This window comes from Buteo buteo, chromosome 4 (assembly GCF_964188355.1).
Source record: "Buteo buteo chromosome 4, bButBut1.hap1.1, whole genome shotgun sequence".
Classification (NCBI taxonomy): Eukaryota; Metazoa; Chordata; class Aves; order Accipitriformes; family Accipitridae; genus Buteo; species Buteo buteo.
Genome location: NC_134174.1, coordinates 19,945,938 through 19,969,643, shown reverse-complemented (window position 1 = coordinate 19,969,643; position 23,706 = coordinate 19,945,938). Strand labels below are relative to the sequence as shown.

The window sequence follows — 23,706 nt, the reverse complement described above, 5'->3', positions numbered from 1 at the left end:
TTTGACCTTTTCACGCCATATTAGCACTACTGTAGGGGCTTCTGGCATTTGCGTATATCCCTAATTCTCTAATAATCACTATTTGTTATCTCTAATTCTTAAAGAAAAAAAAAACAAACTAATTTTCCTTTTACACCTAAATTTAAAGAAAATTTTACTGACATCCACCTAGTTTAACACTGTAAACTATAGATAAATTTCAATCAAAAGAGCACTTAATCACAAATACTGAAAGTGGATACGATTTTTATTACAGTTATTAATAAATTACCTCAAATACTTCACATCAACTTAAATATGCTGAAATTTTGAGCCATAATTAGACATGAGAATACAATTTATGACAAGGCTACACCAAGTTAAAAAGTTTTCATTCCATCCAGAGGTACTCTCTTGTATCCTAAATTCAAAATGTCACTATAAATTAGTTACTGTTGCAACATAAAATAGAAGATTCTAGCTTCAGGTGAACCATTAAATATGCATCTTCCAACTTTAAAAAAGACATTTCAAAATGAAAAATTGTTGGCTCCAACTTTTTCAATTTCTATGTTGTATTAAGTGCCAGAAACGACTTTGAAAATGATAGCCTCTGGGTAAAGCAGAATGTATACAAACTGCTTCATTTTACATCTCAATAGTCTAAGTTGACTGCATTAATCAAGTGGAGGCAGTCATCATGTAGTCAAATAGACACCTTCTAGCTGACCTTGCAGATTTTTGTTACTAATGGACTTAAGGTTTTCTGAAATGATGTTAATCCTCATTAAGAGTGATGCAGGTCATACTGTACAGCATTGCAAGTCTGCATCCCAGGTTGCAAAGTCAGGGGAAAAAGGAAAACATCATCTCAAATTAAACACCTCTAGGTTTTACTACAGGCAGAAGACGTTCCATTGGTATTCTTTGTCTCATTACTCCTAGAATCACCTCACATTTCTAGTTTATTTCTACTCCATCTCAGAAAACAACACCTGTAGCAAAGTAAGGAAATATGCACTGCTTTTCCACCTGTCAGAATAAATGAATGGCATAAAATTAGTATTTCAGGAGTCATTCAGTGGCTTACCCATGTATATTTATATGATGTTTCCCATTGTTAATAAGATGAGTAAACAGTTTCCCCCTTCATTCTTGCTTTCTTGCTAAATATATGCTTTAAGTACCTGAGTTCCCTAAATTTTTGGGGGGCTGCCTTGAATTTGGTTTTTTTCTAGTTTTTTTCCTATTCATATATCCATGTTCCATAACTTTGCCATCCACCAAACACTTAAATTTGATTGCTTCCTTTTTTTTCTATATTTCTTTCTGTTTATATTGCATTTTATGTTTCTTTCTTTTTTTCTTGTGTCATATTTCTCTATTTCTAGTCTGACTTCATTTGACTTTGTAATTCTCTTTCTATACATCTTCACTGTTGGCTATTTTTCCTCTTTCTTATACTTGTCTCTATTCTTAACTTGTTATTTTTTTAATTCCTTTTGTTGCTACATATTCTGCTGCCTTCTTTTTTTCTCTGTATACCTTTCTTTGTCTCCCCTTTTAGTATTTTTTATTTTATTACTCCAGATGTGGTGTTATTTTAACAGCAATAAAACTTTGCCATACTTTGCTCTATTTTGCATAAACCAAAAATACTTTAAAAATGTATTGCTTTCACAAGAAGAATGGTGGGCCTATTGGCAATTTTTCAAAAAGGTACTGGTCAAGGAAAATTATTATAGTAATCTAAGATACTGTGTGCTTTAGTACATTTTGTATCTCTTCACTGTCATTGCTGCCAGAAAAAACAATTAAACCCAATAAACTTTAAAGGTTAATATATACTCATAGTTTAGCTAGAGAATTTAAGAGCTGTCCGGAAAACTTGGATAACACCTTAAAATGTTTAAAGGTGGAAAATGAACCAGTTTTTACTGTCCTTGTCAGTCTGCTTCAGAACTATAGTGATTTATGTTACGATTCAGCTATGTGAATAATTATATTTCTTTGTTGTCTGTTTTGACAAGTCTTCTGAAGGACTATCTAATCTCTTTCCCTTATTAGTATAAAGGTGATGCTTTCATTATGAAACCAATTTTTTCAAAAGCATTATCAAACTTTTGTTTGTCTCTGTAACTTCTATCAACTGCTCTGTTTTTGTTGACCAAAACGAAGAACCAAAAGGAGCCAGCTTTAGTAATATTCATTCCTTTATTTTATTTTTGGGTATCAGTGATGTTCTTTGCAAAACCCTAGCTCATGTGTAGGTATGTGTCTTCTGTATCTGTGAAATCCTAGCTCCACTGAGACGAATTTGGCCTCAAAGCCACCAAAATTATACCCATGTACTTTGAAGAACATCACTCATACACCACTGCTGACAACACTTTCTAATGTATGCTTTTCATATATCTGCATTGTTTTCTTATTATACCCTCTAAGATAAAACTCTAAAACTTCATCACTTCAGTGAAAATAATCTGGTTTGGGTTGAGAAATAAATCAGATTAAAACCTTTGTGGGCATTTCTAAATTGTTTTGAAATTTTCATGTATAAATTTTGTTTACATTACAGTCAAGTACAGAGAGTTTATATTTTTTTGCCCACTCATTGTGGTTCACCTGTTGACCTTGTGCATGCTCTTAATTTATTGCAAATACAAAGTAAACCAGAGTATTGTAAAGGACAATGAAGACAACTGTATGCTAAAGTGTGCTAAAGCAGCAGGTTTCATTTCACATTGGCAATAATCAAAATGTGTTCACATGGCTAGCTACCATCACTAAAAGTGTGTTAATTTATTTTGCCACAGAAAACTCTGTTAGAATTCATGTAGGATTTTTTTTTTACATTTAAACACTTCAAGTCTACCAAGAAGGAATCATTCTCATGGTTAAGCAAATAAATTACAAATCAGAAAAAATTACTTAAATTTCTAATTGAGTATAGGTTTGTCTTGTACAATGCATTGTACACTGATTTCCTTGTGCACCCATAGTCCACCCTGTTTCATTTATTAACGGATTTATAGTCACAGAGAGTAAAAACGAAAAATGGTTATTTTTAATCATGTGAACTGTTCTACAGAATAGATTGAAGAAACTGATACGTGAAAGTAAACATATGCTTATCGTTTTTCAGGTTTAGATCTTGGTCATGGTATGGTAGATTTCTTCGTGCAGTTCTGTGTGAATATGTTCGAGTTAAATAACACATATATACTTCGTATATGTCTAAACTTGTTGTTTAAGAAAATGTCCAAATATTGTCATTTATCCAGGATAGCTTTATTTAATCCCTTTGTGAATACGCGAATAGTACATGAATAATAATCAGAGCTGCGGCTCAACTCAACAGTATTTAATCCACAAATTCATCTCCCTGTAGAAAGAGATTACCTCATACAGCTCCTTGCCATGGTACATCAATTCTGACCTTTTTCCTGTATCCACTCCCAAAGTATATGAGAGGATCCCGAGCAGGTATGGCTCCTTCAGGACACACCATAATTTTCTCTGTTAGCTATGAGCTCAATGCATTCCAGTGTGTATTCGAACTCTGAAGTCTTACATTTCTGCCTTCAAACTTTTACAGAATTTTGAACTCCATGAAGAGAAACTCACTTCATAAGATCAAGCGAATACAACAGGCATGCAAAGAATAGTACTGCTTTCCATATGAAATACGTAAACAGTAGATTATGTCAGTATAAAATACATTATAATTTTGTAGAAACAAGAGTCTGGATCTAACATACCTGTTTACATATAAAGAAACCAAGATCTTCTGTGCTTTCTGTGTTTCATTTGTTTCACCTATTCAGTTTCACCACTACAGCTCATGGTTGCCTTTTCCCAACTTGTATACTCTGGTTTATGAATCCTTCCAGCGTATAGGCTTTCGTACTCTTCCACCATAGCCACACCACCTGAACTCACAACTTCCATTCCTCAAGAAATTGGCTCAACGGTGAAGCTATGAGCTATCATCAGGCCTGGAGAAGGGGTGGAAAAAGGGAGCGTTCTTTATCTCTCCTTAGGAAAATACTGTTCAGCAAGAGATGCAAAATTCATGGATTCAGAGAGAGACAGATTCCGTAATTTCATGGCAAGTGAAAATTCTCCTGTGAAGGAAGGCAATGACAAGCATTTTCATTCTAAATTATTTATACTTTGTTTCCAGTGCCCACTTAGCGTAAAATTCCCAACCAGTTTTAGGAGCAGTACCCCGCAGCCTCTCACCCTGCCTGACCAACACTGACTGCTGGAGTACAGTCTCTCTTCCTCCACACTGGCACCCATCGGTCCTTTTTGCTGAGCTGCACAACAGGGGACTCCTGCCAGACTGGGCCTTTCTGAGCAGAGGGAAGGGAGGGGAAGGTAATTAACTAGCATTTCAATAGGTTTACTTAATAATTTAATCTGAAGTACAGAAGCTTTTGACAATAGCTATATTAGCAAAGCCCTCTATTGGAGATAGACTTTAAACTGGTAGCATCTCTTTTTCCCCTTGATCACTTAATGTTACCAAACAGTCTCAGAAAAATGCATCAGCTTTAATTGTATCAGCATGGATAGGATTTTTTTTTTCCATATTTCTAACTGTCCATCTGTAACAGCAAGGAAATTTTGACAGTGAACACTTAACACTTAATAAGGAACTTCATTTTTAGACAGAAATTATAAATCTTTTAGATCATACACAAGTGGAAGAGGGATGACAAAGTGAGAAGCTGGGGGAAGAAAGCTCCTTTCCTCAAACAGAGTAGCTTACATTTTTATTCTACTGCGAAATGACCTACAAAAAAGAGTTTTTCACTATCAGAGCTCTCAAATTTATGGATTAAATATAAAAGAGGGCCTAAGCCTGAAGCAGCTACTTTCAACACAGTTCCTAAAGATCTGCCAGCTGCTTGTATATCTTTGCCCAGTTTATCCATTTGTGATCCAGGAGCCTAAAGACTGTTTTTCATTCTTGAAACTCTTGCCTCTAGGACGGTTTTCTGCAACCTACAAATAACCTCTGTATAATGAACTACTAAACATGCGTACTGCTTCTTTGCATTGCAATATCATATAATAATTTAAGAACAAGTGTTTCAAATGTTAATTCTTTTAGCAGAGAAAGAGCAGTTTTGGACCAGATAGTTTTGTGTGTGATGCTAGCCTTTTTCATTTGAAACCTTATTAGGGCACTGTGGGAATGCAATAAGGCACTTCTCCATGTGCTTAACAACACCAGTGCCTTAAAGCTGCAAGGGCTGGAGTGATGTACTTCACTCGTAACAAAGTAGCAGCAATATGTTTATTGATATAAAACAGTGATTTAACAAAGTTTAATAATAAATGTCACCGTGGTTTAATAAGATTCAATGGCAAGGTACACTTCATTTTTTACTGCATAAAGGGCAGGGTCAGACAAAACTGTCATGGAGACACTCCCATTGAGTTGTGAGGTTCAGAAAGGGCCCCCTTGAGTTCTAAACTCCTTCTTAGAGGGGCATTTAGGTGCAGCTGGATCCAGGCTTAGTCACAGCCTTGGTCAACGGTTTGCGTCTAAAGGATTATATGTGCACAATCAATCCTTTATATCACTTAGTTAGGATTTTAAGGTTTAGCATTCTATTAATCACTTAGAATCTGTTGCAGCAAGGAATCTCTCAACCTCGAGGAGTAACCTTGAGAGTTTTCCCTACTCAAGGGGAGATCCTGGCATGCAGCCAGCTGCTGTGCAGGAGAGCTCAATGGGCCCTGGGCTGTCCACTATTTATGGAATAAGATAATTGACTTATAGTCATATTTACATACTGACTACAGATGTTAGTTTCTTCCAAATTTGGCTTGAGTTGGACATTGACCAGCACTGCAGTTAGGTGAGTGCATTGCTCAAATTAGCCCTTGGCTATTGTGTTGTATCTGTCTCACCAGAATCCACTTTGAGCCAGATGCGGACATCATGACCAGATGTATCCATTACGATTGCCACTGGTGGTTGTCACTTGAGCAGGGTTATGGGAAATAAAGGTCAGGTTGGGGGGGAGCACACCGCCACAAAGGCACAACTGGTTTCAGTTGTCAGGTGTCAGAAGATGTTTTTCTGCATCATCTCACATAGTTACTTTCTGGCTTCAGGTCTAGCAGTGTTTCACAGTAACATCCACAATTTGTCAATTCTATTATTATTTAGGGTTTTCCTTCCCCTCTCCCCCAGTTCAGTGTACAGCTGAATGAGTAAACATTTAACTGAGAAAGGAGAAAAGATTTACTGTCCAAAAATATATTGAAAAAAATATGGACATATTTTTCCTCAGAGAAAACTGCTTCAGAGAAAAATAACAGAAGTCACTTCTATTAAAAGAGTATCACGTCATACATCCATGCAGTGTACTCAAGGGTTAGGCTGGTAGCATGACTTTCCTGTAGGAAAGATTAGTGCTTATCTGCAACCACCTTCCACATTTCAGAAACAGTGATGGACTCTGTTAATAGGTACATTTTAGAGTATTATGCATAGAGTCTTACCTTAGCCATTGTACTTCCAAATGTGGTGTCGCAGAACACACAACTTCAGGGAGCAGCAAGGGCAGGTTGCACTGCAAGGGAAGAGGAGCCAGGAGTGACACATCCAGCAAAGCAGTGACCCCACCAACAAGGGACACTGTCCCATAGTAAGTATGCAAGAAGAGCAGAGGTTTTGGTGGCAGCAAGCAGCCAACAGCCCTGTGATTGCCAGCCATGTCCATGCAGGTCTGAGAACAGGCCAGGAAGCCAAGTCAGCGATGCCAGGTCAGGGACAGCAAGGTGCAGTGCTGGGCAGAGGCACAGCTGCAACAAAACTCACACAATGACCTAGGGCAAGGACCTGATCTTAAATGTAGCTCTCGAGCAAAAGGGACAAAGACCCCACAGCTTCTTCTCACAGCTTACCTGTTTTCACAGTGGTCTGATCCCAGGTTACACAGCTAAGCAAAGTTGGAGCTGATCTTAAACACAGGCAGCCAAGCACCCAGGGAGAGATGTTACAAAGCCTCTTGGTCCATTCAAGGCCCTGAGATGGCCTCCTAGTTGCACAATCTGTGTAGTGATGTAGATTATTGTTTTGGAAAAATATATAGGTAGTCTTAGTATCAGGAAGAGTGTTGGCAGAGCAAGCTTACTGAGGCACAAGTTCAAAATCAATGAGTTGAAGGTCTGAAAGACAGCAAAAACCATCAGAACTGGTAGCTGATTAGCTACAAAGAGAAAAGAAAGGGAAATTGTTGTTTTAAGTTCTGATCTGTGGCAAAATTATAAATAGAAAGAACTTAATGAAAAGATATAACAACTACATTTTAGAGAATTAGATGCTCAAAATATGCTTTCTGTGTAATAATCTTTCTAGGAGGGGTGATTTCTACAGAAAATATGATCACCAAAAGCAAGCAAAATATTTGTGTTTCAGTACTGGTTTGTCTCCATCTCTGTCATAATTGAGTCTCCCAAAAGATGAACATGTTCCTTGTGACAGTACGCCAGTAAAAAATGTTATTCTATACTTCATGAACAAAAACCATAAGCACAGGAAGACTTATGTGCTCAGTGATGGAGAAGAAATCAGAGGCAGAGGCAGACACCGTCTAGTCCCCCAAGTCTCAGGCACTGTAAGCACTGCTGGACTCCCTGGTGTTAGCAGCACTGACAATTAACTCACGACACTTTTGTCAGAAAATACCATCTATTATTATAAGATTATTACAAATAAAGTAGTGTAGGGAAATAAATATTTTCTTTGTTTCACCAGTTTACTCCCTTCCTGAATTCCTACATTGCAAGTGTAGGGGATATCAGACAAGGATTCATTTGATCAGACATATAGAGCTGCAGTAAAGTTATTCACCTAGATACCTAGACAAAACCAGGCATTCCTCAACATTGTATTTGCCACAAGCTATTAACGATGTCTAAAACAGTCAGATGATCATGCCCTTACTATGCTTATTCCTGTCTGTTGACTTTAAAGAGTTTAGTGTGGGTGTAGATCTCTAAAGTTAACAGGTAAATGTGATGGTGAATATCTCCACTTATTTCTGTTCTCAGAAACACAGTGCAGAATACATGTTTGTACAACCATAAAAACTGCAATTAATTAGTTTTAATAGAGCTGTACTTTTAAAACAGTTCACAAAAATTAGGGACCAGATTGTGTGAGCTGCATGCTTCAGTTTTATGAAAATCCAGATTCTTTTTAACTGCTGAAGCAAAAGATAATTTCTTTTGAAAATCTGGTCTGTAGTCTATATGCATATTGATAGAGTCATTTTAACCTTGATGTACAAACTTAAGCAGTGGCAATGATTGGATTAAATTCTATATAACTATTCTCACTATTTTCATAGATTTTTAGGGCCAAGGAGGACAATTTACAACCTACCAATTTTTGCTTCATACATAATGCCAAGAAATTAATCCAATAATTTTAATATTGATCCCATAAATTCCATTTGAGCTATAGCATATCTTTTAGTTATGCTTTACAGTGCTTCAGCAGTACCAATGATTCCAATATAAAAGCAAGGCAGATAATACTAGAACATGAATCACAGTGACTTAGGAGCTTGAAATATTGCCGTAGAACAGGCAAAGTTTAAAAGACTGTTTTATGCAAAGGAAGAAGACTCAACCGATTTAAGGGAATTTGCAAGAATTTTTTGACTGAATATGAAAAGGGAAGGAATCTTTTATTATTGGTCTAGAGATTATTAACATTATGAAGAGAGAGGGGACATACTTCTCTTACAGGAGCATTACATTTGTGAACAGAATTTGACTGCTGTGCAAATGAGCAAAGCAATGGAGTTTTTCCTCTTTTTATGCAATAGGGGCCCAATCCTGACCCATAAAGTTAATGGCATTTTGCTACTGTGTTCTGGGACACCTAGGGCAGATCTTAATTAAAAATCCATATAAGCACATATTATACTCCTGGAAAGGTACAGTCATTCATCTGGAAATATTAAACCTTGTTCAGAGCTCCAGGTTGCAGGAGCTGTCAGAGGGTTACAAAGGTTATTATAACACAAATGCCACCTTCTGTAACATTTTTAGATTTGCAGTGAAACTGCTAGTTAAATCAGCTGCAAAAGGAGAGCAGAGACCCATTAATGAGTACAGGGGTCATGCTACCATCCTGCAGGGGCACATGTCAATGATTTAGCAATTACAGCAGAAACAGTAGTTCAGACCAGGTGGATAATTTCTGTATTAGAGAAACTGATGGAGTGAGGCATAGATGAATTTTGGGCCTGGGAAATCTCAAAATTCTTGTAAAGGGAAATGATCCTGAAAATTTTACACTGAATTTTAATATGAGGTACTGCCACTTGCAACTTGCAAAGACTTTTTGCTAAGTGGTACAACACAAGGCTGCAATATTCAGATAACACTGAAATAGTTCAACAGGAAAATAGTAGGAACATTTTTTTCCCAGATAAAACCAGTAAGTTTTAAAATAAATCCTCACTACATTCACATTGTACTTTTACTGTTAAGGTCTATAAGGATAATAGATATGACAAGTTTCATAAAACATATGGTAGGAATATGCAAAAGTTTAAAGTCAACACATTTTTAAAAATTAGACCTCCCAGTGGGCAACACCACTAGATCCTATTGTAGAGGATACTTGGACAGAAATGACCATTATTTCCCACTCCACCACCAATCTCACTTCCAGAGCTACTGTTCACATACAGTTCACATTGGTCCACAACACAAATCTGTGAATTTTTCACTGTCATAAAATAATCAATGTTGTATATTTCCCTGGATATTTTTGAAACTTCTCTGACTACCTTAACCTCTGCCTCTTTGCCTTGAGGTTATAGCTGAAGGTGTAAAAGCCTCGCATAAGCTAGCTTCAAACTACCTTTCTAACCATTATTGTCTCATGTGTATTCTTAAAAACCAAAACTAATGTAACTTCTGTTCTTTCTACTTGGACTCAGCTCTAGAATCTGTAGATCTTTTTTCCTACATTATATACAAACACTAAAACATCTTATGTACCTGCAAAGCAAATCCTGAGGTAGAAAGGTACAAAAAGAAATATTGCAGTGAAATTGAAGTTGAGTATAAATCCTTGAAATAATTGTTGATAACAGGGATATTGTAATAACACTCAACTAAAAGCACTCTGGAGGGCTAAAACTGAGAAAGGAAGGCTTAGGAGAAGCCTGAAGAATTTAAGATATGGAAATCCTTAACCGGAGATCCCAATGCCATCCCAGTCCCTCCTTGCAGTCTCATTTTGCAGCCGTGTAATGAATACTGTTAAACAATAACGCTTTTAATGTCAGATTGAAGTCTTTTTTTAAACACATATATTAAAAACTAAATCAAGTACTTTTCCAATGGTTGTGTTCCCTAGGGTGAAGTTCAGTTAATTTGAAAGATATATAGTTAGGGGTGTGTGGAAAGTAACACCTGTTTTTTCTGAGAAAAAAATCTAGAACTTGATACTTGTTTTCATTCCCCCTGAAAGAGAAGTAGACATCTCAGCATCTTTTATCTTAAAAAAAAAAAAAAAAACAAAAAAACAAAAAAACTTGCCTTTATTATCGTGAAAAAAAGATATCTATGAGGTGTTTAAGACGTTTAAAAATTACTGTTGGATAATGTCTTACTATTCCGTGTGTGTGTTCCTTAATTAAATGTCTAGCGTGAAGAGAATACATTTTGATGTAAGGATCCACCTAGATATAGAAGATCCAGGTTTTCACCTCTCATACACTTTATTTAAAGTAGGAAATTCAAGGTATGTTTTCTGTATCTCATCTACAGAGTTAGGCTTTCTCACTCAATGAATAATTGTCTCCCTCAAGTGACAAAGATCCAAGAAAAAGGCACTACTCTGGTTGAATCATAGTGCATAGCTAATATAAATCTCTTTCAAGCGAGCTCACATTCAGAAAAGTACTAAATATTAAAACAAATTTCCATGCTTGATACTGATCTTAGATCTACCTTTTCAAAAGGTTGGCCTGGTAACATGTTCACGTATAAAGTGCTTGTCAGCTGTGTCAGTGCTCTGTCACCAAGACAGAGCCATAGTTCAAAGCTTCCTGCTTTCCAAGAGAAACAGCAATCAAAGATAGCAGATTCAAATCCAAGGATGTTGAAATGATTCAGAATTAGAGTAGTCTCTAAAAAATACAGTATTGCTTGCAGCTGAGAGAAGAGTAAATAAGCATATCCGTGCATAGGCTAAGAGAACAGCTGCTATTACCAGCAAATTAGGATGTTAAAACCCCAAACAATGCAAACATTGATTTAAAGCAAGACTAAAGCAGTGTAATGTGACTCCCAAAGCAGGGTTATGTTCATTAGGGATTCACTTTGCTTTACTTTTCTGTTGTTAGGGAAATGATGTATCAGATATGAAAAGATAGCTCATATGCCAGTTAGATATGAAAAGGGTAAGTTCTGCAGGGATGTTTGCCAGAAAACAGTAAATGAAGCTGAGTATAGTTGAACTGCAGAGATGATAAGAACAAGTGTTGTTTATTGGTTTATTTATCTGATTATAGCTGGCAAGGGAGAAATCAATATAGTTAGTCAGGGATAAATTGCAGGCTTGTTACCTAGTATAACTCGAACAGCTTGTGCAGAGATAATTAGCACAACCTGTCTTAACTAAATTAGTGTTTAAAAGTGAAAGGAGATAGAACCAATTTTCTCAACAATTATTATATGTCATGGTAGCACATGAAGAGAAATCTTGCTAACTTGGATAGATGTCCCAGTTCTTATTTCTTTAAAAAAAAATACGTACACTTCTAATTGTGTGTGTGCATGTGTATATATAAACATTGGAATGCATTACAAACCAAAACAAATGAAAACATGATTAAAAAGAAATATTTTCTCCATCATTATTTGCATATATTCGGCCAAAGGAACAAGGTTATTTTGACAAATTTATTACAAATTTTTCTTTTTTTTTTTTTTTATATTGAAAGTAGAAAAGTGGTTTCCTTCTAGCTAGAAACAGAAATTGTACAATATACAAGAAAAAGGGGCTTCAGTTCATCCACAGACATGAATAAGCACTGTGGACTAATAGCTTACAAGAGGAAACTGGCTGTTACTCCGAAGGAGACTTGGGGTCAAAGCAGACATTTCATGTGGATTTTCGTGAGGTAAAAAGTTTCTTCATGATCAAAGAACTGTAGTCATACTAGAAGAGGCTCAAAGTAGAAGATAATTCATGCAGGGTCTCATGGACAGGAAAAGAAGGGATGTCCCTCATCTTAGCAAACCTGTATGGTTGAAATGACATTATAGATCTTCTCTAATTAAAATTTGCTGGTCCTAAGTGAATTCCCAGAAGAATTGTTGTATAAATATAGTGCAATGTGATATAAACAACAACAAAAAGAAAATTTTAACATTACATTGGGGTGATGGAGGTTTATGTTTTTGTTGCCTTGGAATTTTTTTTGATTGCTTCAATTTTCAGAAAGAGATAAAAAAAACCCCAAAACCAAAACCAAAACTAAACCAGAAGAATTTCATTCCCATCCACACATGCTCAAAATGTAATATCACAAAAGAAACAAGGAGAAGAATCTTGAAAATAAATTCACAAAGGTATGGGAGAGGTATGCAGCAGTAAGAAAAAGCTGTCTGATGGAAAAAATAAATAAGAGCTGCTGCCTTTTTTTTTTTGCCTTTTTTTTCCATCCCCCCATGCTTCAGTAATTATTTCTAGACTCTCCTTGTTTTCTTGAGCTAGATAGATAACTTTGACCCAACTTTATTCATCTGCAGTTATTTACTTTAGTTCATTGTTTATCAGTATTATCTCTGAGAACCAAGTGTCTCCAAAAAGTGATTAATCACACTTCTCCTAAGAAGCCTAAAGATGCTATCTACCTGAAACTATGACAACTGGTTGGAAAAAAATTCCTGAGGGAAATGTTTCCCATGAACCTGGAAAGCTGTTTCAAATGGTAGTATAAATATTTCTGACATCAAATTTGGAAGGATTGTGAAGGATATGGAAGAACTGGAACTTATTGTGAGCTGTCTTAATAGGTCATTTTTTCCAAATATTCCAAAAACCTGTAATTTAGAAAGTCTATGTCACAGAATAATTAAAGAAATAATTCTGTCAAAATGTAGCTATCTATGAGCTCAGTACAGTTTTCATTACAGACATTAAAAGTTTTCAAAACCTCTTTATAGTTCTTGAAATAACACTGTAATCAGGAATAGTTAATAATTTAAAAATTGAATTAGCAATGACTTATGTGCAAAAGTAGTTCAGGCATAATGAAAGGGGAATGATTCTTCATGTTTTTTACGAAGGATACACTGCTGTGAGTATTGAGAAGTCATTGAAAAAACCTCATTCAGTCATATTTCAGGATTACCACAAAATGTCATCATATTACACTTTCTTGAGTAAGAAGAAGGGACTAGGCAAAAGAACTCATTTCATGATAAAACTGACAATATCTTGAGGACGTCATTTCAGTAAACTGATCTGCTACAAGCAGAAAATTACATTCAAATTCAGAAAGAATTGTAATGTCTTTTAGTGACAAAGAGCTTGTAAAGATGACATTTTTAAATCTGAAGAAATAACTATTAAATAAAAAAAGAAGTGTTCTTTATAACATTATGTTTTGTTGAAGGTTAAATAACATATAGCATATATCACCAGGTAAAAGCTCTACTATAAAAACTTTTTTTACATGGATTTAAGAGATTTCTTAAATTAATACACTTATGATTAAAAAAAAGAAAGCACTTTGTAAGTATTGTTGAAATAAATCTGTCTTTATAAATGTCTATCAATCAGTGGTTTTATCTTGCTAGGATTTTTGTCATGTCCTCATTGCTATATTAAGTTTATAATTTCTAAATATTTTGGGCACAAAAAGCTGTAAAGGAAATTTCAGTACTTTTATTACATCTTGAGATGACTCTTACTATATGAGAGCAATCAATACAATGCCCGTGTTTAAAATAATTGAATTAGATTGCTATCCTAGTTCTCAAGTCTTACACTCTATATGTCTAATAGAATAAATTCTCTTTTGCAGGCTCACTGCTTTTTGATACAGAAACCCCCCAGGTAGAGTTCTTATCTTACTCATGGCACTTTGCACTGTGTCAGTGCAAGAAACACAAAATGATCCTAGTTAGTCACCTAGCTATGCTAATTTTGCACTGATGAATAAGAATGTGATGTCTATTCGTAATACCCAGGCTAGTATCTTCATTCTTCTGTTTCATCTGACTGAGAATAACAGAAATGACATAATTTTGTGGAATTTGTATAATGAGGCTACTTTTAAAATGACCTATTAATCTAAAGATTATAATATAAACTGTGGCACTGTACCATGCTTTCTATTTAAAATTATGCTTAGAGGCTGACCTGTGACAATGTGAGACTTGAATGCCATGAAAAGAATATGTTTATCCTAGTTTCTAACTTTCAAGTGTTATGAATACTACTGCTCTCTTTTTATGGAACCTATGAAGGAAGAAGCAAAGGAAGACATTCTTTTGAAAGTCTTGGCATGAGTATGGAAAGTATGTAAGGAGGATGCTCCTCTGTGGTACAGAAATACTGAGCAATATGCTATATTGAGAAATGCTTATTTAAAGATATGTGTCTCTGAAGCAACCAACTACCTATTTTTTCTTAGGTAGTGTTAGGGAGATACAGTGGTACCTACCTAAAAAACACAACTCTGCTGTCATTAAAATCAGTGACTAGAAATTTTTTCTAGTCAACGGGAACAGGATAGTAAATAGATGCATACAAAATTACAAAATTTAAGTGGTAGTATAATCATAGTGAGTTGTCTGCTTTTATCACTTCAGGGAGGATGTAAGGGACGGGCATTACTCATCATTACATGAATAAACCAACATGAGCAGAAGCATCAGGTTTTTGTCAAATGCAAAGTTCCTTTTCTACCCAAAGGAAGAGCCCTACAATATGTTCTCCTGTTTAAAACAAACAAACAAGCAGGATGCATCCAGATTTCCCTTTTCTCTGACTGCATTTTCATCAGGAAGAAAAATGTGACAGCAAAAGGCAGAGTCTAACAAAAAATACAGTGCCATATTAAATGTCAATGGCAGGAAGCACTCTTCATCTTAAATGGATGAGTACGTAGATAAGAATGGCTACTACTATTCGACAAGATCTTTTCTAGGGATGGCCATAATTTTTTTCAGCATACCACTTGCAGAACCCTTTCTTATTCCAAGGTGATTTTTTTTTTCAAAGTTCCAGAAACTTCTGACATCAGTCCACCTTAATAAAAACAATTTTTATAGTCTGAAATTCTAGGTTTTAATGAGGGGCAGAATAGTCCCTAAGTGACAAAATATTTCTCATTTCATACTATTATCCTTGTTTTCAGCTTCAGAATGTGAAATGGAATGAGTATCACTAGAATTTTTAAAAAATATTTTTAGTCTTATGTCCTTAGGGCTGATCTTTATGAGTACAGTATGTTTTCTGCAATTAATATTTAGAGTGAAGTTAATGACCCTTTAAAGAATCAGATACAGGCTGTTGGCAACAAGCAGGAATTATCACAGTGCAGGACATTTATTCAGTGTGAAGGTACTGAAAAAAAGTAAAAGCATGAAATGGAAGGATTATCTCCTTCCCTCTCAAAACACTAAGCATATAAAAAGTGTCAAGCAGCAACATCTACCGATTTACAGCAGAGGAAATGTTATATACTTACCTGCTCGAGATTCAAAGATGGAAAAAGCAATTGGATTCTCAGCAATGGGATGCTGGAAAAGATTATAATTTCAGCACCTGAAGTACTGCAAATAATAAAACTACATAACCTAAACTCTTACTGCAGTGGAGAGAAAAATTAAGTCTACAGTCTAAATCAACTACAGACAACGATCACAAGATAGCTTCAGTAAAAATACTGTTTACTTTATAAATAACAGCTTCTGCATGTCACAATAGTACACAAAAAGGAAAGAAATTTCCCACAGAAATGGGTTTGTTCAGTTAATTTTTTTCCCTTGCAGCTATTACAATATGCTTATCAGGGGAGAGGCCATTAGTGTTTTTTTCTTTTTTATGATTGCATGGTAAATACTATCCTGTGGCAACTGCTATGTGAGCTATAAAAGACATTAGCCATGCCTTTAGAAATTTACAGGCTAAATGGACAAAAAAGCAAGGGATCAATAAGAAATCCAGAAAATGTCACTAATTAGTGGTTTGGTTTTAATGGGATTGTGACAGCTTCCCTTAGAATAATTTAGCAATTATATGTCTCCAGGAAAAGAAAATATTCAGGAGGATTAGCAGTGAAGAACACTTGGAGTTCCCTTGCTTTGTATTGTTTCAGTTTATGTAACATGTACAGTAGGTTAGCTGGAGGTTGTTGTGAGGTCCTGCCCTACAAACCTAAAAAACCTTTCAGAATTATGGAGAAGTATGGGGAAGATACAAAGACTATATGGGGAAGGAAATAAAAAGGCTATATCAGTATTGTTATACAAAACAGGGACAAAGTAATTTGGAAAGGTGACAAGAACCTTTGAGACAGTCATAATAAAAAATGAGACAGTCTGAAAAAACTTATGCAGACATGTAACAATTAATAGATTTTTTTTTCAGGATCAAGCAAATATGATTTTTTCATTTCTTAACACCTACTTTGTTTTATTTTTACTAATGTTAAATAATGTCATCAAAAAATCTTATACAATTGACATTATTTTGTAAATTTTAAATGTAATTATCTCCTGCATTCACTAAAAGCCTTTAACAGTTTTTATGAGTGATTGTTGAACTACATCTGATCAACGAAGTCTGAGTTGCTTTTGTTGCATACATGTTCACATGGTTCACATGTGTGTCATTGTGAAGCTCATAGAATGAAATTTCTTTTGTACACTTGGGTACATATTCAGATTATTGTTCCTGTGAACTTTCTTGAATTTGCCTATTCAAACATACATTCAAAAACTAAGATAAAAAAGGACTGTAGAAAACATTTCCTTGTAAGTATATCATCAAGGAAAACATCAAAACTTTGAATATTGAGATTTTATACTGAAGATCTCAGACTAAAAGAAATTATTTATGAGGGTTCATTTCTCACAATATTTTTTTGTGCATTTATTAAAAGCTCTGATACCATTTTTCAAATAAAGGAGTGTAATTGAGCACTTCTTAAGGAAGAATTTCTAGGCTAAATAGATCAAGGTTTACCAAAGCCACTGATTTACATTAGTAAATAGTGTGTTGCAGTAGAATTGGATCTGAAGAATAAAAGAGTTTGTGTCGAGCAGCTGACAACCTAAATACATTTCAGCAGCATTTACTTCCAGTTAGCTCTAGTCTTGTCCAACAAATACAGCGCTAGTTCCTGGTTGGAGCGCAGTAAGTGCATTCCTGGAGTGCATCTTGCAGTTTAAATTAATCTAAAAGAAATTCAGTCTGTGTTCTCTGAAACAAATTTATGATGCATATCAAAGTATGATTACTGAGGCTGATGGAAGATTTGCTTCCAAAACATACACGATTTAAACTAAAACTTTAATAAAGTGAATCAATTATAGGCCTCACTGTGACGGATGCACTCAACTCCCCTTAACCAAATCAAAAGCAGTTTGCAACAAGCTCCAAAGGAGGTAAAGGCCTGAGCCGTAGTCAGGCCAAGAACTGTTCTAGGAAACCCACAAAGCAGCAGAGCGACACAGTGAAAGCTGTGGGTACAAGGAGTCTTGTGCACACCTCTCCCATTGCATGCAATTTGACTACCAACCACTTTATCCCATAAATATGACAGCCTAAGTGAGCCTCTTTGAGCTCTCCCTGCTAGGCAGCGTGGCTGTGTGAGTGATCTCCAGCAACGAGATCTTTTACCAGTGACAGATTGCTGGGTGAGCCCCGTTTGTGTTCTCCCTGGACGGCAACTGGACTGCACGCCTGGCAACTCTCCCCTTGAGCATGGAAGCCTCTCAGCGTTAAGAGAGCTTAGTCATTTAGCTTAAATAAGTACGGTTTAAATAGAATGAATCACTTAGAGTTATAACGTTGTGTGATTTAGTATGCTGTTTCCTTAGCTTTGCTTACTTAGCATGAAGCATGAGTTGCTAGATTTGCTGAAGCCTTAGGCCGCAAGCTGTAAACTCTCACTTAGATTTACTGAATGTGTACCTACTTAGTCAAAACAGGGGCCTCCAGAGCCAGCGTAAATCAGGAGACAAGGAGGCTGCAAGGCTACAACCTTCAACAGCACCTGCGACTCAACAAGATAATGACTGACTTGTCTGGAGACAGTGAAGGAATCCAACGAGGAGTCAGAAGTCCAGAATCACTATTGGGCGCGTGGAAGGTGCACGAAGAGTGTGAAGAATGCATGAGGGGTGGGTGAGTAGTCAGTAAGGGTATAATTGCCCAGGGATTTCTTTGTGCAGGTCCTTCCTTCCTCTCCTTCTCCTGCCCTGCCTCCTTCCCTCGGTCCCTCCCCAGAGGCACCCAGCTGGAGCTGATCCTGCTGCTGTACCACTCTATTAAATTATTTCTTTTTGTAAGACTCGGTGCCTGAGAGTCTGTTTCAGGAAACCAAATGCTTGAACTTCAGAGCGAACTAACACTGGACACCTGGACCGCTGGGTAGGTGATTAATAGCAGGCTAAACTTTGAAATCCTAAATAAGTGATAGAAAGGATTGATTGTGCGCATATAATCTTTTAGACGTAAACCATTGACCAAGTCTGAGACTAAATCTGGATTCAGCTGCACCTAGAGTCCTCTCTGAGAAGGAGTTTAGAAAGCAAGGGGCTCCATTCTGAACCTTGTGACTCAACGGGAGGGTCTACCTTACTTACCTTTTTGCATCTCCGATCTCTTGCAAATGCAAATCATTCGACATCAATTCTAACTTGATTTTCCTTTGTATGTTTGTCCCATGTAGTAAGTAATAGAGTGAACCTTGCCATCGAACTCTGTTAACTTGCACTTTTACAGATTCTTAACGGAACCTAAATCACTCATCCGCGACACTCACCACATGTCTTATAGAACAAGCAAGGGATGAGTTTTTGTAATAAATCCTGTAAACTGTAGTGTGTATTGTGATCTACACAGAATATACATCTTCTTTAGTAAGAAAAAATATTTTGACTTATTTTAATGGTGATTAATCAGAAACAAATCAAGAAAGTATCACAATGCACATGCTGAAGCAAAGAGGAATTTTGAATGCAATCTGTACTTCAGCATCATGCTTGCCTCACATACGTAGTTGCTCAGAGTCTGTAAGTGCAAACCAGAATTTTTTAACAAATGCAAGCAATATTTTCCTTAACCATGTCACCAAAAGCAACAAAGTCTTTCCTCCACAAAAAAATAAGAAAAAAAATCAACCTGAAGTAGACACCCAGCATAGAAAAATTGAAGCTCAGATGCTTCAAGTTTAAAAATGTTATAAGCAACTGGAAATAGGGTCATATAACAAAACTTCGGGCTACTTCAATTGTTACTGCTTAGTAGCACAGGTTTTATTTTGCATTTTCATTTAAGGAAAAGAAGCAGAAGTTCATGTACATATTTCAAGTTTCTGGCTCTATGTATGTATATGTGCAGCTATTGCTTTCAGGAAAGGATCCAGATGTGATGGAGGAGGGTAGAAGGCTGTACATATTACACACTATTCCTTCTCACATGGCACAAAACTTGTACTGCACCACACAAACCAAGGCACATTCCTTTTCTGTTCTCTCAGTAAATCCATGCTTGTTTTTGAAGCATCAGTAGCACGCATACAAGTCTTTCTAATGGGAATATTATCATAAATCCTAATAAAATATACATAAACATAACCAAAGGAAAACAAACAAAAAAATTCCTTACCATGCTTTGATATGTTTTTAGAGGCAAAAATGTTTTCTACAATCTTCCCACTCTTAAAGTAGTGATTATACCTGAAACTCACTCTCATCATTGCTTTAAATGTGTTTTCCAGTTGAAACAGAATGGTTTACATGTTCTTCTGCTCCAATGATTTGCATTTCTCACTTAAATAAAATTTGCTTTGCATTAATTTAATATTTGGGAAAGTGAAGGAATAACACCACTGTTAAGAGCCAGACATTGGGCAGGCTTTTATTGTGCCAAGTGTTTGCATAGCTCTCCCAATGTATCTCAGTCTTCACATACAAATTTTGCAGCTCTAGTCTTGGCTTATCAAGCAGAAGCTGCCAATGGTCTTGAGCTATGCCAATCTGCAAAGCTTAAATGAACATACAATTTTGTTTTTAATTATTGCTGTGAATTTCAGTTTTAGATAAAGATTGATTTTAGACATTTCTGTGCCATTAATTTGTATAATCTCTATTTAGAACTGTATCTTGTCACGTGTTACCATTGCTGATTATTTTATGTTAGAAACAAATATAAAGGCAACACCAAATCTTTTCTTTTTAATTTCTAAAATGAATCAAGCATTGACTGAGAAACAGTGCTCCTGACACTTGAAAGCATCAATTAAATTGGTGCAGAAACAAACCAGATTATAAAAATATAAAATATCCTTCTGAAATTCTCTAGAATTTGAAATAACAAAGGTTGCCAAAACATTTTCATTTTGAAATATGTATATATTTTTCATTAAAAATGACATTTTCACTTTAATATTATATGAAATTAGAGTTTCAGCTTTGACTAGCAGTAGACAGTTCAGAACTACAGGCTGTAAGGAAAGCTTTATAATATTTCTAGTCATATGAAAAGCTAACAGAACAAATCTTTGCAGAAAGCCTGTTCTCTTTTAATTTTACAGCCCAATTTTCCTGAGTCAGGAAGTTCAAATACATCAGAAGGACATCCACAGTTCTGAGCTTTTATTTGAAACCAGCTATCCTCTTCCTTCCAAGACTTTGAAGGTTTGCCCACATATAACAGCCATCAATTTATTAAGTCTTCATCTTACTTCATCTCATGCATAAATGGCTGTATCGAGTGCCATAACTGCAAAGAAAAACAAACCACCTGCCTAAAATCAGTGATTCTCCAGTCTTGCAGAGATGCATTTGGTAAAGTTTGTAGCTGTAGTCTATTGACAGACACTAATACCTTTGAGAAATGTTTGCCCTACATGGCACACAATAGCCACAGACTATAGCGTGGAATGGAAAGGAATTAAATAAAAAAGTTCGAGAGAACAAACTTTCTTCCACAGTTTGGAATGCATATAAAAAGGCATTTAATTTCATTGTTATTAGTGTTAAGTAAAGAATATCATGTTCTAGTTACTTGTGGATTTGGACCTGGGCATATTGTACTTTTTTTGCCAGCTGTGTCCTGAATTTATTCCTTTCATTGAACAAGTACCTCTTATTGGAAATGTTGTAAGAGTGATAATTTTTCTTAGTCAGAACACCATGTATATGACTAAATGAATAGTTTTCTAGATGAGTAAAAATTGCAAAATATATTTATACTTTAAAATAGAAAAAACAGTTTTCCATTTCTACTCTGAATATTTTGAAACTTGAGTTATTTAAAACCAGAAAACTAGATAAGAAATTAAAGTAATTTAGAATTAAAAACATCATACATTTGTTTTAAAAATGGCAGCATTAAATATTGTAACTTGGAGACATTTTTCCTCTGGCAAACAATTCATTGGTATCTGTACAAAATAAGCAAAATACCTGAACCTAAAAAAAAAAAAAAATCCCAGGAAAAAAATTAAGGTTGTTTGTTTTGTTTTGTTTTGTTTTGTTTTTTTAATTGGCTTCAATAGCAGGAAGCAGATGGATGGAGAAGTCTGGAATACTGTATTTTTTTCTTTCCTCATCCAGAGTGTCTGAGGAAATGTATGAGTGAGTATTTGATTAAACATACTTCTATCCCTAATAACATGTAGTTCTGTTAGAAATTCTCTACCAAATTCAGCAAAGATGCCTGAAAGATATGAATTTTGTAAAAGTTTTGTGAAAACAAGAAACCAGATAGAGGAGTCTTACTTTACTGCAAGCTTGAATCCATTTAAGAGCCAACATAAATTTTCTCTGAAGTAAACATTAAACAGTAAACATTTACTGGATTGCTCTATGCTATGTAGTGTAGCTTTTTACTCTTTTATGGTATCAGGTACCAGAGCATCTATTGCACGTACAGCCATTGACAAATGTAGGTATATTAGTGCACTTACCATAAGCTGAGTGTGGTAAGGTGTATTGTGGGCCTCGTGTGTCAGTCTGTCAAGTTATCAATGCTACATTCAGAAACATTGTTTAGAACAGGTTTTAGAGAAATTTTGTGTGTTGAGATAGAACAGCTGAGCCACACCCAGCTTTAATTTACACCACCTAAAAATTAAGCATTTAGCCCCACCAGTACCCTAACTTGCCAAGGTAGGATATATAGTTAAAGAACATTTCCTGGTCTAAAGGGCACTATATTATTTGAACTTAATTGGAATATTGTGAAAATAGACTCTTATATCCCTTTTCCCTGAAGGTCTCTTTCTGGAAATTTCAAAATGAAGCTGTATAGTTTTTGGTCTTCTGCTGGCTGACATGTTTTCAATATGGTTTGTTCCTGAACATGACAGTTTTCTTCTCCACCTTGGCCCACATTAATACCAGCTTTGATGGAATGTGATTGATGTAGAAAAACAGTATGTTTTTTAAAAACATGCTGAAAAGCAAGTTTTAATGTTTAAATTTAGGCAATGGCTGATTTTATTTTTATTTTTATTTCATAAATCCATTATATGAAAGCTAAACCAGTTACTACTATATGTAAATTTTTCAAGGAAAGGAGTCCCTGGGGTAACACAAAAGTTTTGGGGATTAAGGATTTATTTGATCCACTCAAACCTAGCAAATAAACTGCCTTCCAAGTTTTGGAAGTATTTTTAATAACTTAAAAGGACCTTTTTGCTGTTTTAAAATTAAAAGACCGAATATAAATATATTTATTTTACTAATATGAACAATTTTTTTATAGACTGAAAGAGTTCAAGCTAACAAACCAGAATTTTGCAATCCAAATGTCCAAGGTACCTAGATATTTGCTGTTGTTGCTGTTGCTGTTTTTGACCAACATTTTCATTATCATCAAACAAACATGAAGAGGCATTAGGACTGTACATTTAAGTCATCTGGGTATTAGTTTCCAGGATCTCTGTATCTTCAGGGGTCTAAAGGAGTAAATATTTATTATTTGCTGTCACTTAAGAAGGAGAAAAAAAAAAAGGTAACACCTGTTTAAAGTTTAAAAATGCTATTAGGAACAGCTCATCTGCATTGCTTTGAACTTTACCAAATAAGATCAAGCTAAGAAACACAAATATTCAAGTGTTTGGTTGAATAGCTTATGAACGACATAACAAAATCAGACTTCTAAGATCTGTTCCCATTCACATGACATCATTGTCACCTCTAAAACTGGAACTTTTCTCCTAAAGATAACCCTAATAATACTGTCTTCTAAATTAAATGTCTTAAATAGTAAAATGGCATTATGACTTAATATGTATTAACTTTGTAAATTGTGTTAAAACTCCAATATTTATATAAAATAAGAATTTTAATGGAACAAATTCTGATCTAAGAGAAATAAATTTAGCATATTCTGAATATTACCAATAGTGAAGATGTGATTACCAACACCTTTTTCTTTAAACAGTTTTAAACCTGTTTTCAATGTTTAGCATGATA

General features: G+C 35.3%; 1 long non-coding RNA gene across 1 annotated transcript in view; it reads right to left on the bottom strand.

Moving 5' to 3' along the window:
• Positions 1–3,643: 3,643 nt before the first annotated feature.
• Positions 3,644–23,706, bottom strand: part of LOC142030546 (uncharacterized) — a 74,525-nt gene continuing 54,462 nt past the window's right edge. Inside the window, exons 2-3 of the long non-coding RNA XR_012650216.1 lie at positions 6,505–6,575; positions 3,644–3,977 (exon numbers count right to left, since the gene is read on the bottom strand). This is a non-coding gene — a long non-coding RNA (uncharacterized LOC142030546). The remainder of the gene's footprint in view (positions 3,978–6,504; positions 6,576–23,706) is intronic.